This window comes from Sus scrofa, chromosome 17 (genome assembly GCF_000003025.6).
Source record: "Sus scrofa isolate TJ Tabasco breed Duroc chromosome 17, Sscrofa11.1, whole genome shotgun sequence".
NCBI lineage: Eukaryota > Metazoa > Chordata > Mammalia > Artiodactyla > Suidae > Sus > Sus scrofa.
Genome location: NC_010459.5, coordinates 1,711,291 through 1,725,465, shown reverse-complemented (window position 1 = coordinate 1,725,465; position 14,175 = coordinate 1,711,291). Strand labels below are relative to the sequence as shown.

Sequence of the window (14,175 nt, the reverse complement as noted above, 5' to 3'; positions counted from 1 at the left end):
TGTGGCATTGCTGTGGCTCTGGTGTAGGCTGGCAGCTACAGCTCTGATTAGACCCCCATATGCCACAGGTGTGACCCTGGAAAAAGAAAAAAGACTTAAAAAAAAAAAAAAAAGAAAGTCAGTTTCCTGCATCTTTTCCCAGCTGCACAGGGATGGAACATTGGTAGCTCAAAAATAAGTAATCAAAGGAATGCTTACCCATGCTGGATTTGTTTTGTTTTGTTTTGTCTTTTTAGGGCCACACCCGTTTATGGAGGTTCCCAGGCTAGGGGTCTAATTGGAGCTGTAGCCTCCAGCCCACACCATAGCCACAGCAACCCCAGATCCGAGCCACCTCTGCAACCTTCACCACAACTCACCACACAACACCGGATCCTTAACCTACAGAGCAAGGCCAGGGATGAAACCTGCGTCCTCATGGATCCTAGTTAGATTGTTTCTGCTGAGCCAAGATGGGAACTCCCTGTTTATTTTCTTTCTGCAACCCTCCAAATGCTATCTTTCAGCATCTTTTTTTCATTCTCAGAAATTCATACATCAGTGTACTGAGAATTCTCACACTATGCCACAGCCCAAAACTCACTCCATAAATCTACCCAAATTCTCAATATTCCTCTCCATTTAAATTGTCCCATGCACATTTCAACTTTAATACTTCCACAATTGAACTCATTCTTTCAAGATTAGTGTCCTCTGCCATTTTTCAGTAAGGGACACAATTGCTCAAGCAAGAAACCTGGGTGTGTGTTATCCTTGACTTTTTGACCTTCCTTCACTAGCAGTGCATTTTACCTCCAAACATTTCTCAAATCTACAAGCTTCTTTTCACCCTCACTCTTGTTCTATAGCCATAAGCTATTATTTGTTACTTTAATAGCCTTTTGTTTCTTTGCATCCAAGATTGTTCCAGCCCAATCAATTATCTTCACTACAATGGGAATTTTTTTTTACTTTTTATTTTATTTTTGCTTTTTAGGGCCACACCTGGGACATATGGAAATTCCCAGGCTAGGGGTCAAATAAGAGCTGTAGCTGCTGGCCTACACTACAGCCACAGCAACGCAGGATCCGAGCCATGTATGCAACCTACACCAGAGCTCATGGCAACACTGGATCCTTAACCCACTGAGCGAGGCCATGGATCAAATCCACAAATCATGGTTACTAGGTGGATTTCTCTCCGCTGTGCCACGATGGGAACTCCCAAGAATTTTATTTTTTTTAATTTAAAAATATCATGTTACTCTTCTACTTAAAACCCTGAATGTTTCTGGTAAAGTCCAAAATGTTTTCATAATTCACTAAATATTTTCTAATCTGGCTCCTGAAAACCTGCCCACATTTTTCTCTCTCTTTTCTAGTTTAGTGTATCTATACCCATTTCAAATGCTTTCATTTTTTTTTAAACAATTGAATATCAATTTAGTAAAAAGTTGGACTTAAGTGTCTGCATTGGTGACTTCAACCTCAACTCCTGTTCAATACTGATGGACATGATCTGCTTAACAATTTCAGAAGGACTGTGCAGGTCAATGAGTAGCTTCTGGATCCTCATGTGAAAACAATCCCAAGTCTTAGAACATTCACCACAAGTTTTTCTTGTAGTTATTCTCAGAGTCTTGGTAGGCATCTGAACCGTTCCCTTCACTTTGAGGTTCTTTTCCTTTGTGCCTCTGATCGTGTCATTACACACCTTCTCCAAAGACTTCACATTGCAGCTGGTGAGGGTGATTCTAATCCGGTGAATCGAGACCTCACTCTCCATGGGAGTCTTGCCAGTATCTTTAAGGGCCATGGCTGGGGCGAGGCTTCCTGACCGACTTGTTCCTCTGAGTGAGTCAGAAGCAGGAGCAGATGGCCTGGGGCTCCGATACAGCACTGAGTGTGTTTCTCAAAGAGCTGCTTTTGGTTTCTGAATGTTGGCATGCTCTTGCTTTCTGCACCACCTTTTTGTTTGCTTTACATTATCATTTTCCACCTCCCAGAGTCCTTTACTTGCATCATTAGTTGTTGCCTCTAATTTTTAATTCACTAATCATTTTTCCTTTCTACACAATTACTTGTGAATACTGTACAGTCATCCCTTAGTATCCTTAAGAGGATTGGTTCCAGGATGCCCCCTCAGAAACCAAAATCCCCTGAAGTTCATTCCTTATATAAAATAGCATAGTATTTGCATGTTTATTAACTTTTGTTTTCAAAGAATTGTATTACCATATAGCATGCCTCTCTCTCTCATGTAAATGAAGAAACTGCATATCAGGTTATTATCACAAGTGGTTTTTTTTAAGGTAACAAGGTTTTTAGTGCCATATTATGACTATGACTATAAATACTATGTGCCATAAAACGGTAAGAGATCCATTCATTAGTGTTATTGGCTAGGCTTCTGAGAAGTAATCTTATCAATTACACTAGGCTACCATAAAGCAATCCTTTGGGGGCTTCTTTAACTATCAATATGTAAATAGTTATACTTGTAAGTAAACATGAATTTCTTTTTCGTATCATCTTTTCATTTTTGATGCCTAACGTTAGTAATACGTCCAGAGTGTTCTGTATCATATAAGACAATACTGATGCAGATACTGACACGCAGTTCATCTTGTAAACAGGCAAAATAAACTTAGGTTATCAGTAAATACATTATAGTACTGTAAATGTATTTCCTCTTCCTTGTGATTTCCTTTTTTTCTTTTATAATCTGATTTTTATTTTTTCTATTATATCTGATTTACAGTGTTCTTTCCTTGTGATTTCCTTTTTTCTTTTATAATCTGATTTTTATTTTTTCTATTATATCTGATTTACAGTGTTCTTTCAATTTTTTAATGTACAATAAGGTGACCCAGTTTTCTTAAGAACATTTCTTTCTTAAGAACAGGGGGCATCCTGGAACCAATCCTCTTAAGGATACTAAGGGATGACTGTACAGTATTCACAAGTAATTGTGTAGAAAGGAAAAATGATTAGTGAATTAAAAATTAGAGGCAACAACTAATGATGCAAGTAAAGGACTCTGGGAGGTGGAAAATGATAATGTAAAGCAAACAAAAAGGTGGTGCAGAAAGCAAGTTTTCTTTTCTCTGGCATACTTTATTGTAAAGATACAGTATGTGATATATATTACATACAATATATGTGTTAATCAAATGTTTATGTTATCAGTAAGGTTTCTGGTTAACAGTAGGCTATTGATAATTACGTTTTGGGTAGTCAAAAGCCATACACAGATTTTCAGCTGTGCAGGGTGGGGGTTCAATTGTAATGTGAAGATATGAATATCACTCTAAGAAGAGAGTTATTTTTTTTGCATTGTACTATGATCTGGACCAATAGTCACTAGTACATTATAAGGTAAAGACATATATTTCCTTAAACATACTATAAAAATATCAAAGTGCCTAGCACAAAGGCAAGTACAATACATATCTTCTTTCAAAGTTTGCTTAATCTAAACATATGCCAAGTATATAAAGCTATGGAATTGTAGAAAAATGTGAATTACCTTTTTTTTTTTTTTCCACTGTGCAGCATGGGGACCAAGTTACACTTACATGTATACGTTTTTTTCTACCTTTTGTGCTGTTGTGATATGAGTATCTAGACATAGTTCTCAATGCTACTCAGCAGGATCTCATTGTAAATCCACTCCAAAAGCAATAGTTTGCATCCGTTAGCCCCAAGCTCCTGATCCCTCCCACTCCCCCTGGGCAGCCACAAGTCTATTCTCCAAGTCCATGATTTTCATTTCTATAGAAAGGCTCATTTGTGCTATATATTAGATTCCAGTTATAAGCAATGTCATATGGTATTTGTCTTTGTCTTTCTTACTTATTTCACCCAGTATGAGAATCTCTAGTTCCATCCATGTTGCTGCAAATGGCATTATGTCATTCTTTTTTATGGCTGAGTAGTATTCCATTGTGTATATATACCACCTCTTCCGAATCCAATCACCTGTCAATGGACCTTTGGGTTGTTTCCATGTCCTGGCTATTGCGAATAGTGCTGCAATGAACATGTGGGTACATGCATCTTTTTCAAGGAAACTTTTGTCCGGATATATGCCCAAGAGTAGGATTGCAGGGTCATATGGTAGTTCTATGTATAGATTTCTAAGGTACCTCCAAACTGTTCTCCATAGTGGCTGTACCAGTTTACATTCCCACCAACAGTGCAGGAGGGTTCCCTTTTCTCCACAGCCCCTCCAGCACTTGTTATGTGTGGATTTATTAATGATGGCCATTCTGACTGGTGTGAGGTGGTATCTCATGGTAGTTTTGATTTGCATTTCTCTAATAATCAGAGATGCTGAGCATTTTTTCATGTGCTTGTTAGCCATCTGTATATCTTCCTTGGAGAACAGTCTATTCAGGTCTTTTGCCCATTTTTCCATTGGGTGATTGGCTTTTTTGCTGTTGAGTTGTATAAATTGCTAGTATATTATAGAGATGAAGCCCTTGTCAGCTGCATCATTTGAAACTATTTTCTCCCATTCTGTCTTTTTGTTTTCTTTTTAGTTTCCTCTGCTGTGGAAAAGCTTGTCTGTTTGATTAGGTCCCATGGGTTTATTTTTGCTCTTATTTCTGTTGCCTTGGGAGACTGACCTGAGAAAACATTTGTAAGACTGATGTCAGAGAGTGTTTTGCCTATGTTCTCTTTTAGGAGTTTGATAGTGTCTTGTCTTATATTTAAGTCTTTCAGCCATTTGGAGTTTATTTTTGTGCATGGTGTGAGGGTGTGTTCTAGTTTCAGTGATTTGCATGCAGCTGTCCAGGTTTCCCAGCAATGCTTGCTGAATAGACTTTCCTTTTCCCATTTTATGTTCTTGCCTCCTTTGTCAAAGATTAATTGACCATAGGTGTCAGGGTTTATTTCTGGGTTCTCTATTCTGTTCCATTGGTCTGTCTGTCTGTTTTGATACCAGTACCACACTGTTTTGATGACTGTGGCTTTGTAATATTTCTTGAAGCCTGGGAGAGTTATGCCCCCTGCTTGGTTTTTGTTTCTCAGGATTGCTTTGGCGATTCTGGGTCTTTTGTTGTTCCATATAAATTTTTGGATTGTTTGTTCTAGTTCTGTGAAAAATGTCATGGTTCATTTGATAGGGATTGCATTGAATCTGTAGATTGCTTTGGGTAGTATGGCCATTTTTACAATATTGATTTTTCTAATCCATGAACATGGAATATCTTTCCATTTCTTTACATCTTCCTTAATTTCTTTGATTAAAGTTTTATAGTTCTTGGCATATAAGTTCTTTACCTCCTTGATCAGATGTATTCCAAGGTATTTGATTTTTTGTGGTGCAATTTTAAAAGGTATCGTATTTTTGTATTCCTTTTCTAATATTTCATTGCTGGTATACAGAAATGCAACTGATTTCTGAATGTTAATCTTATAGCCTACTACTTTGATGAATTTGTTGTTCAGTTCAAGTAGTTTTGGGGTTAAGTCCCTAGGGTTTTTTATGTATAGTACCATGTCGTCTGCATACAGTGACAGTTTTATCTCTTCTGTCGCTATTTGGATGTCTTTTAATACTTTTGTTTGTCTAATTGCTGTGTTTAGGACTTTTAAAACTATGCTGAATAGCAATTGTGAGAGTGAGCATCCCTGTCTTGTTCCAGATTTGAGTGAGAAGGCTTTCAGTTTTTCCTCCATTGAGTATTATATTTGTTGTGGATTTGTCATAGATGGATGTTATTATGTTAAGGTATGTTCCCTCTGTACCCACTTTGGTAAGAGTTTTGGTCATGAATGGATTTTGGACTTTGTCAAATGCTTTTTCCACATCTATTGAGATGATCATATGGTTTTTGAGTTTTCTTTTGTTAATGTGGTGTATAACGTTGATTGATTTGCATATGTTGAACCATCATTGTGAACCTGGGATGAACCCTACCTGGTCATGGTATATGATCTTTTTGATGTGTTGTTGGATTCGGTTGGCTAAAATTTTGTTGAGAATTTTTGCGTCTATATTCATCAAAGATATTGGCTGATAGTTTTCTTTTTTTGGTGGTATCTCTGTCTGGTTTTGGAATTAGGGTGATACTGGCATCATAGAATGTCTTTGGGAGTGTTCCTTCTTCTTCAACCTTTTTAAAAGTTTAAGGAGGATGGGCACCAGATCTTCTTTATATGTTTGGTAGAATTTGCCTGTGAAGCCATCTGGTCCTGGGCTTTTATTTGTAGGAAGTGTTTTTATGACATCTTCAATTTCATTTCTAGTGATTGGTCTGTTCAGTTAGTCTGTTTCTTCTTGATTCAGTTTTGGCAGGCTATAAGAGTCTAGAAAGTTGTCCATTTCTTCCAGACTGTCAAATTTGTTGGCATATAGTTGTTCATAGCATTCTCTTATGGTTTTTTGTATTTCTGCTGTATCCGTTGTGATTTCTCCTTTTTCATTTCTAATTTTGTTTGTTTGGGTTCTCTCCTCTTCTTAGTGAGTCTAGCCAGGGGTTTGTCAATTTTGTTTACCTTTTCAAAGAACCAGCTCTTGGTTTTATTAATTTTCTCTATTGTTTTTTGAGTCTCTATTTTATTGATTTCCTTTTTGATCTTTATAATTTCCATCCTTCTGCTGACTTTAGGTCTTTTTTGTTCTTCTTTTTCTAATTCGTCTAGGTGGGGGGTTAAGTTGCCAATTTGAGATCTTTCTTCTTTTTTGAAGAAGGCCATATTGCTATGAATTTCCCTCTGAGCACTGCTTTTGCAGTATCCCATAGATTTTGAGAGTTGTGTCTTATCATTTGTCTCAAGGTATTTTTTAATTTCCTTCTTGATTTATTCATTGACTCATTGGTTTTTTAGTAGCATGTTTAGTCTCCAAGTAATAGGTTTTTTCTCATTTCTTTTCCTGTGGTTGATTTCTAGTTTTATGCCATTGTGGTCAGAGAAGATACTTGAAATAATTTCTATTCTCCTAAATTTGTTGAGGTTAGCTTTGTGTCCCAATATGTGGTTGATTCTTGAGAATGTTCCATGTGCAGTTGAGAAGAATGTGTATTCTGATTTTTTTGGATGTAGTGTCCTGAAGATGTCAATTAAGTCTAACTTTTCTATTGTTTCCTTTAGGATCTCTGTTGCTTTACTGGTTTTCTGTCTAGAGGATCTGTCCATTGATGTGAGTGGGGTATTAAAGTTTCCTACTATGATTGTACTCCCATCAGTTTCTCCCTTTATGTCTGTTAATATTTGTTGTATATATCTGGGTGCTCCTGTATTTGGAGCATGTATGTTGATGACAGTAATATCCTCTTCTTAAATGGATACCTTAATCATTAAAGTGTGCTTCTTTGTCTATATGTCTTTTGTTTTAAAGTCTATTTTGTCTGATATGAGTATTGCAACTCCTGCTTTCCTGTCATGTCTGTTGGCATGAAATATTTTTTCCCACCCCTTCACTTTCAATCTATATGTGTCCTTTGTATTAAGGTGAGTTTCTTGTAGGCAGTAGATTGAAGGTTTTTGATTTTTTATCCAATCATCCACTGCTTGTCTTTTTATTGGAGCATTTACATTTAAGGTGATAATTGATAGATGATTATTTATTGCCATTTTAAGCCTCGTGTTCCAGTTGATTCTATGATTCTCCATTCTTCCTTTCTTTTTTTGGTTGGATGGTCTCCAATTATTGTCTGCTTGAATGTTTTTTTCATTTTTTGTGAATGCAATGTTTGGTTTTGATTTATGGTCACCCTGTTTTTTAAGTATGCTAACCCCTTCCTATAATTGTGTGTTTTAGCCTGATGGTCCTGTAGGTTCAAACACTTCATTACTATACTAAAATTAAGAGAAAAAAAGAAAAAGAAGAAAAAATAAAAAAGAGAGAAAAATTTTTTTAAAGAGTCTATTTATTTCCTTACTTCCCTTGCCCACATTTTATGATTTTGATGACTTTTTTTTTCTTTTTATTTTGTTTTAAACATGTTCATGATTAAATATGTATGCTGGCTTATTTGAGTGACTGCTCTCTGTGGCTTCCTCAATCGTAGTTCTTCTTCTTCTTCTTTTTTTTTTTTTCCTTTCTTTATGGCTTAGAGAATCACTTTCAGTATTTCTTCTAGCCTGGGTTTTGTATTGCTGTATTCCTTTAGCTTTTGTTTGTTGGAAAAAATTTTTATTTCCCCTCTATTTTATTTTTTTTTTTTTTTTTTTTTAATTTTATTTTCCCACTGTACAGCAAGGGGGTCAGGTTATCCTTACATGTATACATTACAATTACAGTTTTTCCCCCACCATTTCTTCTGTTGCAACATGAGTATCTAGACATAGTTCTCAATGCTATTCAGCGGGATCTCCTTGTAAATCTATTCTAAGTTGTGTCTGATAAGCCCAAGCTCCCGATCCCTCCCACTCCCTCCCCCTCCCATCAGGCAACCACAAGTCTCTTCTCCAAGTCCATGATTGATTTTCTTTTCTGAGGAGATGTTCATTTGTGCTGGATATTAGATTCCAGTTATAAGTGATGTCATATGGTATTTGTCTTTGTCTTTCTGGCTCATTTCACTCAGTATGAGATTCTCTAGTTCCATCCATGTTGCTGCAAATGGCATGATGTCATCCTTTTTTATGGCTGAGTAGTATTCCATCGTGTATATATACCACATCTTCCGAATCCAATCCTCTGTCGATGGACATTTGGATTGTTTCCATGTCCTGGCTATTGTGAATAGTGCTGCAATGAACATGCGGGTGCATGTGTCTCTTTTAAGTAGAGCTTTGTCCGGATAGATGCCCAAGAGTGGGATTGCAGGGTCATATGGAAGTTCTATGTATAGATTTCTAAGGTATCTCCAAACTGTTCTCCATAGTGGCTGTACCAGTTTACATTCCCACCAACAGTGCAGGAGGGTTCCCTTTTCTCCACAGCCCCTCCAGCACTTGTTATTTGTGGATTTATTAATGATGGCCATTCTGACTGGTGTGAGGTGGTATCTCATGGTAGTTTTGATTTGCATTTCTCTTATAATCAGCGATGTTGAGCATTTTTTCATGTGTTTGTTGGCCATCTGTATATCTTCCTTGGAGAAATGTCTATTCAGGTCTTTTGCCCATTTTTCCATTGATTGATTGGTTTTTTTGCTGTTGAGTTGTATAAGTTGCTTGTATATTCTAGAGATTAAGCCCTTGTCAGTTGCATCATTTGAAACTATTTTCTCCCATTCTGTAAGTTGTCTTTTTGTTTTCTTTTGGGTTTCCTTTGCTGTGCAAAAGCTTTTCAGTTTGATGAGGTCCCATGGGTTTATTTTTGCTCTAATTTCTATTGCTTTGGGAGACTGACCTGAGAAAATATTCATGATGTTGATGTCAGAGAGTGTTTTGCCTATGTTTTCTTCTAGGAGTTTGATGGTGTCCTGTCGTATATTTAAGTCTTTCAGCCATTTGGAGTTTATTTTTGTGCATGGTGTGAGGGTGTGTTCTAGTTTCATTGCTTTGCATACAGCTGTCCAGGTTTCCCAGCAATACTTGCTGAATAGACTTTCCTTTTCCCATTTTATGTTCTTGCCTCCCTTGTCAAAGATTAATTGACCATAGGTGTCAGGGTTAATTTCCAGATTCTCTATTCTGTTCCATTGGTCTGTCTGTCTGTTTTGATACCAGTACCACACTGTTTTGATGACTGTGGCTTTGTAGTATTTCTTGAAGTCTGGGAGAGTGATGCCTCCTGCTTGGTTTTTGTTTCTCAGGATTGCTTTGGCGATTCTCGGTCTTTTGTGGTTCCATATAAATGTTTGGATTGTTTGTTCTAGTTCTGTGAAAAATGTCATGGGTAATTTGATAGGGATTGCATTGAATCTGTAGATTGCTTTGGGTAGGATGGCCATTTTCACAATATTGATTTTTCCAATCCAGGAACATGGAATATCTTTCCATTTTTTTACATCTTCTTTGATTTCTTTAATTAAGGTTTTATAGTTCTCGGCATATAGGTCCTTTACCTCTTTGGTTAGGTGTATTCCGAGGTATTTGATTTTGTGAGGTACAATTTTAAAAGGTATCGTATTTTTGTATTCCTTTTCTAATGCTTCATTGCTGGTATACAGAAATGCAACTGACTTCTGAATGTTAATCTTATATCCTGCCACTTTGCTGAATTTATTAATCAGTTCAAGGAGTTTTGGGGTTGAGTCCTTAGGGTTTTCTAGGTATAGAATCATGTCATCTGCATACAGTGACAGTTTGATCTCTTCTCTTCCTATATGGATGCCTTTGATTTCTTTTGTTTGTCTAATTGCTGTGGCTAAGACTTCCAAAACGATGTTGAAGAGCAGTGGTGAGAGTGGGCATCCCTGTCTTGTTCCAGATTTGAGTGAGAAGGCTTTCAGTTTTTCCCCATTGAGGATTATATTTGCTGTGGGTTTATCATAAATGGCTTTGATTATATTCAGGAATGTTCCCTCTATACCCACTTTGGCGAGGGTCTTGATCATGAATGGATGTTGAACTTTGTCAAATGCTTTTTCTGCATCTATTGAGATGATCATATGATTTTTGACCTTTTTTTTGTTAATGTGGTGTATGATGTTGATTGATTTGCGTATGTTGAACCATCCTTGTGAACCTGGGATGAACCCAACCTGGTCATGGTGTATAATTTTTTTGATATGTTGTTGGATTCGGTTGGCTAAGATTTTGTTGAGAATTTTTGCATCTATATTCATCAATGATATTGGGCGATAGTTTTCTTTTTTGGTGGTATCTCTGCCTGGTTTTGGAATGAGGGTGATGGTGGCCTCATAGAATGTCTTTGGGAGTATTCCTTCTTCTTCAACCTTTTGAAAGAGTTTAAGGAGGATGGGCACCAATTCCTCTTTATATGTTTGATAGAATTCACCTGTGAAGCCATCTGGTCCTGGGCTTTTATTTGTAGGGAGTGATTTTATGACCTCTTCAATTTCATTTCTGGTGATTGGTCTGTTCAGTTGGTCTGTTTCTGCTTGATTCAGTTTTGGCAGGCTGTAAGATTCTAGAAAATTGTCCATTTCTTCCAGATTGTCAAACTTATTGCCATATAGTTGTTCATAGTATTCTCTTATGGTTTTTTGTATTTCTGCTGTATCCGTTGTGATTTCTCCTTTTTCATTTATAATTTTGGTGATTTGGGTTCTTTCTCTCCTCTTTTTAGTGAGTCTGGCCAGGGGTTTATCCATTTTGTTCACCTTTTCAAAGAACCAGCTCTTGGTTTTATTAATTTTCTCTATTGTTTTTTGAGTCTCTATTTTATTGATTTCTTCTTTGATCTTTACAATTTCCTTCCTTCTGCTGACTTTAGGACTTCTTTGTTCTTCTTTTTCTAATTCATTTAGGTGGAGGGTTAAGTTGTCAATTTGGGATCTTTCTTCTTTTTTGAGAAAGGCCTGTATTGCTATAAATTTCCCTCTGAGCACTGCTTTCGCAGCATCCCATAGATTTTGAGAGGTTGTGTCTTCATTATCATTTGTTTCAAGATAGTTTTTAATTTCCTTCTTGATTTCCTCATTGACCCATTGGTTTTTTAGTAGCATGTTGTTTAGTCTCCATGGAGTAGGTTTTTTCTCTTTCCTTTTCCCATGGTTGATTTCTAATTTCATGGCATTGTGGTCAGAGAAGATACTTGAGATAATTTCTATGCTCCTAAATTTATTGAGATTCGCTTTATGTCCCAATATGTGGTCGATTCTTGAGAATGTTCCATGAGCATTTGAGAAGAATGTGTATTCTGATTTTTTTGGATGTAGTGTCCTGAAGATATCAATTAAGTCTAACTTTTCTATTGTTTCCTTTAGGATCTCTGTTGCTTTATTGGTTTTCTGTCTAGAGGATCTGTCCATTGATGTGAGGGGGGTATTTAGGTCTCCTACTATGATTGTATTCTCATCAATATCTCCCTTTATGTCTGTTAATATTTGTTGTATGTATCTGGGTGCTCCTATGTTTGGGGCATATATGTTGACGATAGTAACATCCTCTCCTTGGATGGATCCCTTAATCATTAAATAGTGTCCTTCTTTGTCTTTCTTTATGTCTTTTGTTTTAAAGTCTATTTTGTCTGATATGAGCGTTGCAACTCCTGCTTTTCTGTCATGTCTATTGGCATGAAATACTTTTCCCCAGCCTTTCACTTTCAATCTATATGTATCTTTTGTCCTAAGGTGAGTTTCTTGTAGGCAGCATATTGAAGGTTTTTGCCGTTTTATCCACTCAGCCATTCTGTGTCTTTTGATTGGGGCATTCAGTCCATTGACATTTAAGGTGATAATTGATAGATGATTATTTATTGCCATTTGATCCTCGTGTTCCAGTTGATTCTATGGTTCTCCATTCTTCCTTTCTTTTTTTTTTTTTTTTTTTTTTTTTTTTGGTTGGATGGTCTCCTGTTATTATCTGCTTGAGTGTATTTTTTTTTCATTTTTTGCAAATGCAATATTTGGTTTTGGCTTGTGGTTGCCCTGTTTTTTAAGTATGCTAACCCCTTCCCATAATTGTGTGTTTTAGCCTGATGGTCCTGTAAGTTCAAACACTTCATTATTATATTAAAATTAAGAAGAGAGACATACATACAAACAAAAAGGATTATTTACCTCCTAACATCCCTTGCCCACATTTTATGGTTTTGATGACTCTTTTATTTTTTTCTTTTTAATTTTATTTTGTTTGAAGCATGTTCATGATTAAATCTGTATGCTGGCTTATTTGAATGACTGCTCTCTGATTGTATCTTCCTCTGTCCTAGTTCTTCCTCTTCTTCTTCTTCTTTTTTTTTTTTTTTTTTTTTCTTTTCTTTTTTCTTCCCTTTCCTTCCTTTCTTTTGGTTTAGAGAAGCCCTTTCAATATTTCCTTTAACCTGGGTTTTGTGTTGCTGTATTCTTTAAGTTTTTGTTTGTTGGGAAAAATTTTTATTTCCCCTTCTATTTTAAATGATATTCTTGCTGGATAAAGTATTCTAGGTTGCATATTTTTTCCTTTGAGCACTTTAAATATCTCTTGCCATTCCCTCCTGGCCTGTAGTGTTTCTGTAGAGAAATCAGCTGATATTCTTATGGGGGTTCCCTTGTAGGTAACATTCTGTTTTTCTCTTGCTGCCTTTAGGATCCTCTCTTTATCACTAACTTTTGCCATTTTTATTATGATGTGTCTTGGTGTGGGTCTGTTTGGGTTCAGTTTGTTTGGGGCCCTCTGTGCTTCTTGTATCTTGAATCCAGTATCCTTTAGATTTGGGAAGTTTCCAGCGATAATTTCTTCAAATATATTTTCCATTCCCTTATCTTTTTCTACTCCTTCTGGAATTCCTATTATGCGTAGATTGGCTCGTTTTATATTATCCCATAGGTCTCTTATATTGCTTTCCAGTTTTTTGATTCGGTTTTCTGTCTGTTGACCAGATTGAGTGATTTCCATTATTCTATCTTCCATATCACTGATTCGTTCTTCTGCATTATTCATTCTGGTTTTTACTGCCCCTAGTTCAGTTTGCATCTCTGCAAATGAATGTTCTAGTTTTTCTTGGCTCCTCCTTATATTTTCTAGCTCCTTTCTGAGGGTATCTGCATTGCTGTTCATATCTTCTCTTAATTCCTTCAGTATTTTCACTATTTCTCTTTTGAACTCCAGGTCTGTCAGACTGCAGAGATCAGTTTCATTGTTGACTGTTTTAGGTGAGTTCTCCTGTTGGTTTGACTGGGGGTGGTTTCTCAGCTTCTTCATCTTGCTTGTTGTCTTCTTTCTCCTGAGGGAGTTGTACTCTCCGTTATCGGGTAGTGTTTGCCTTGTCACTGCCGTGGAATATTTCCTGAGGGCTGTCGTTGTTGGTCAATCTTTTTTTTGAGGCAGTGTGGCTTTTCTGGAGTGTTGATGGGACTAACAGTGTTTCTTTGAAGCAAAGGAGGACTTCCTGAGGGCAGACAGGACTGGGAGGTCCACCCCACGATGGTAGCAGATTTCACTTGGTTCTCAGCACCCCCTGGGGTCTTGGGCGGGTAGCAGGGCCCTTGGAGACTCAAGAGGTTCCTCCCCAGGGCAGCCCGATTCAGAAAGACCGTCTGAGATCTTTTCCCGATTCCGCCAGGCTTGTTGCAGCTTTTCTGGGCTGCAGGGGGTCCTGCCTGGAGCTGGCAGTCCTATGCAGCTGGTCCACTAGGTCTCAGCACCCCTTGGGGTCTTGGGCGAGTAGCAGGGCCTTTGGAG

At 37.1% G+C, this 14,175-nt stretch overlaps 1 pseudogene; it reads right to left on the bottom strand.

Annotated features, from left to right (window-relative positions):
• On the bottom strand, positions 1,440-1,795 carry LOC100155003 (annotated as a pseudogene).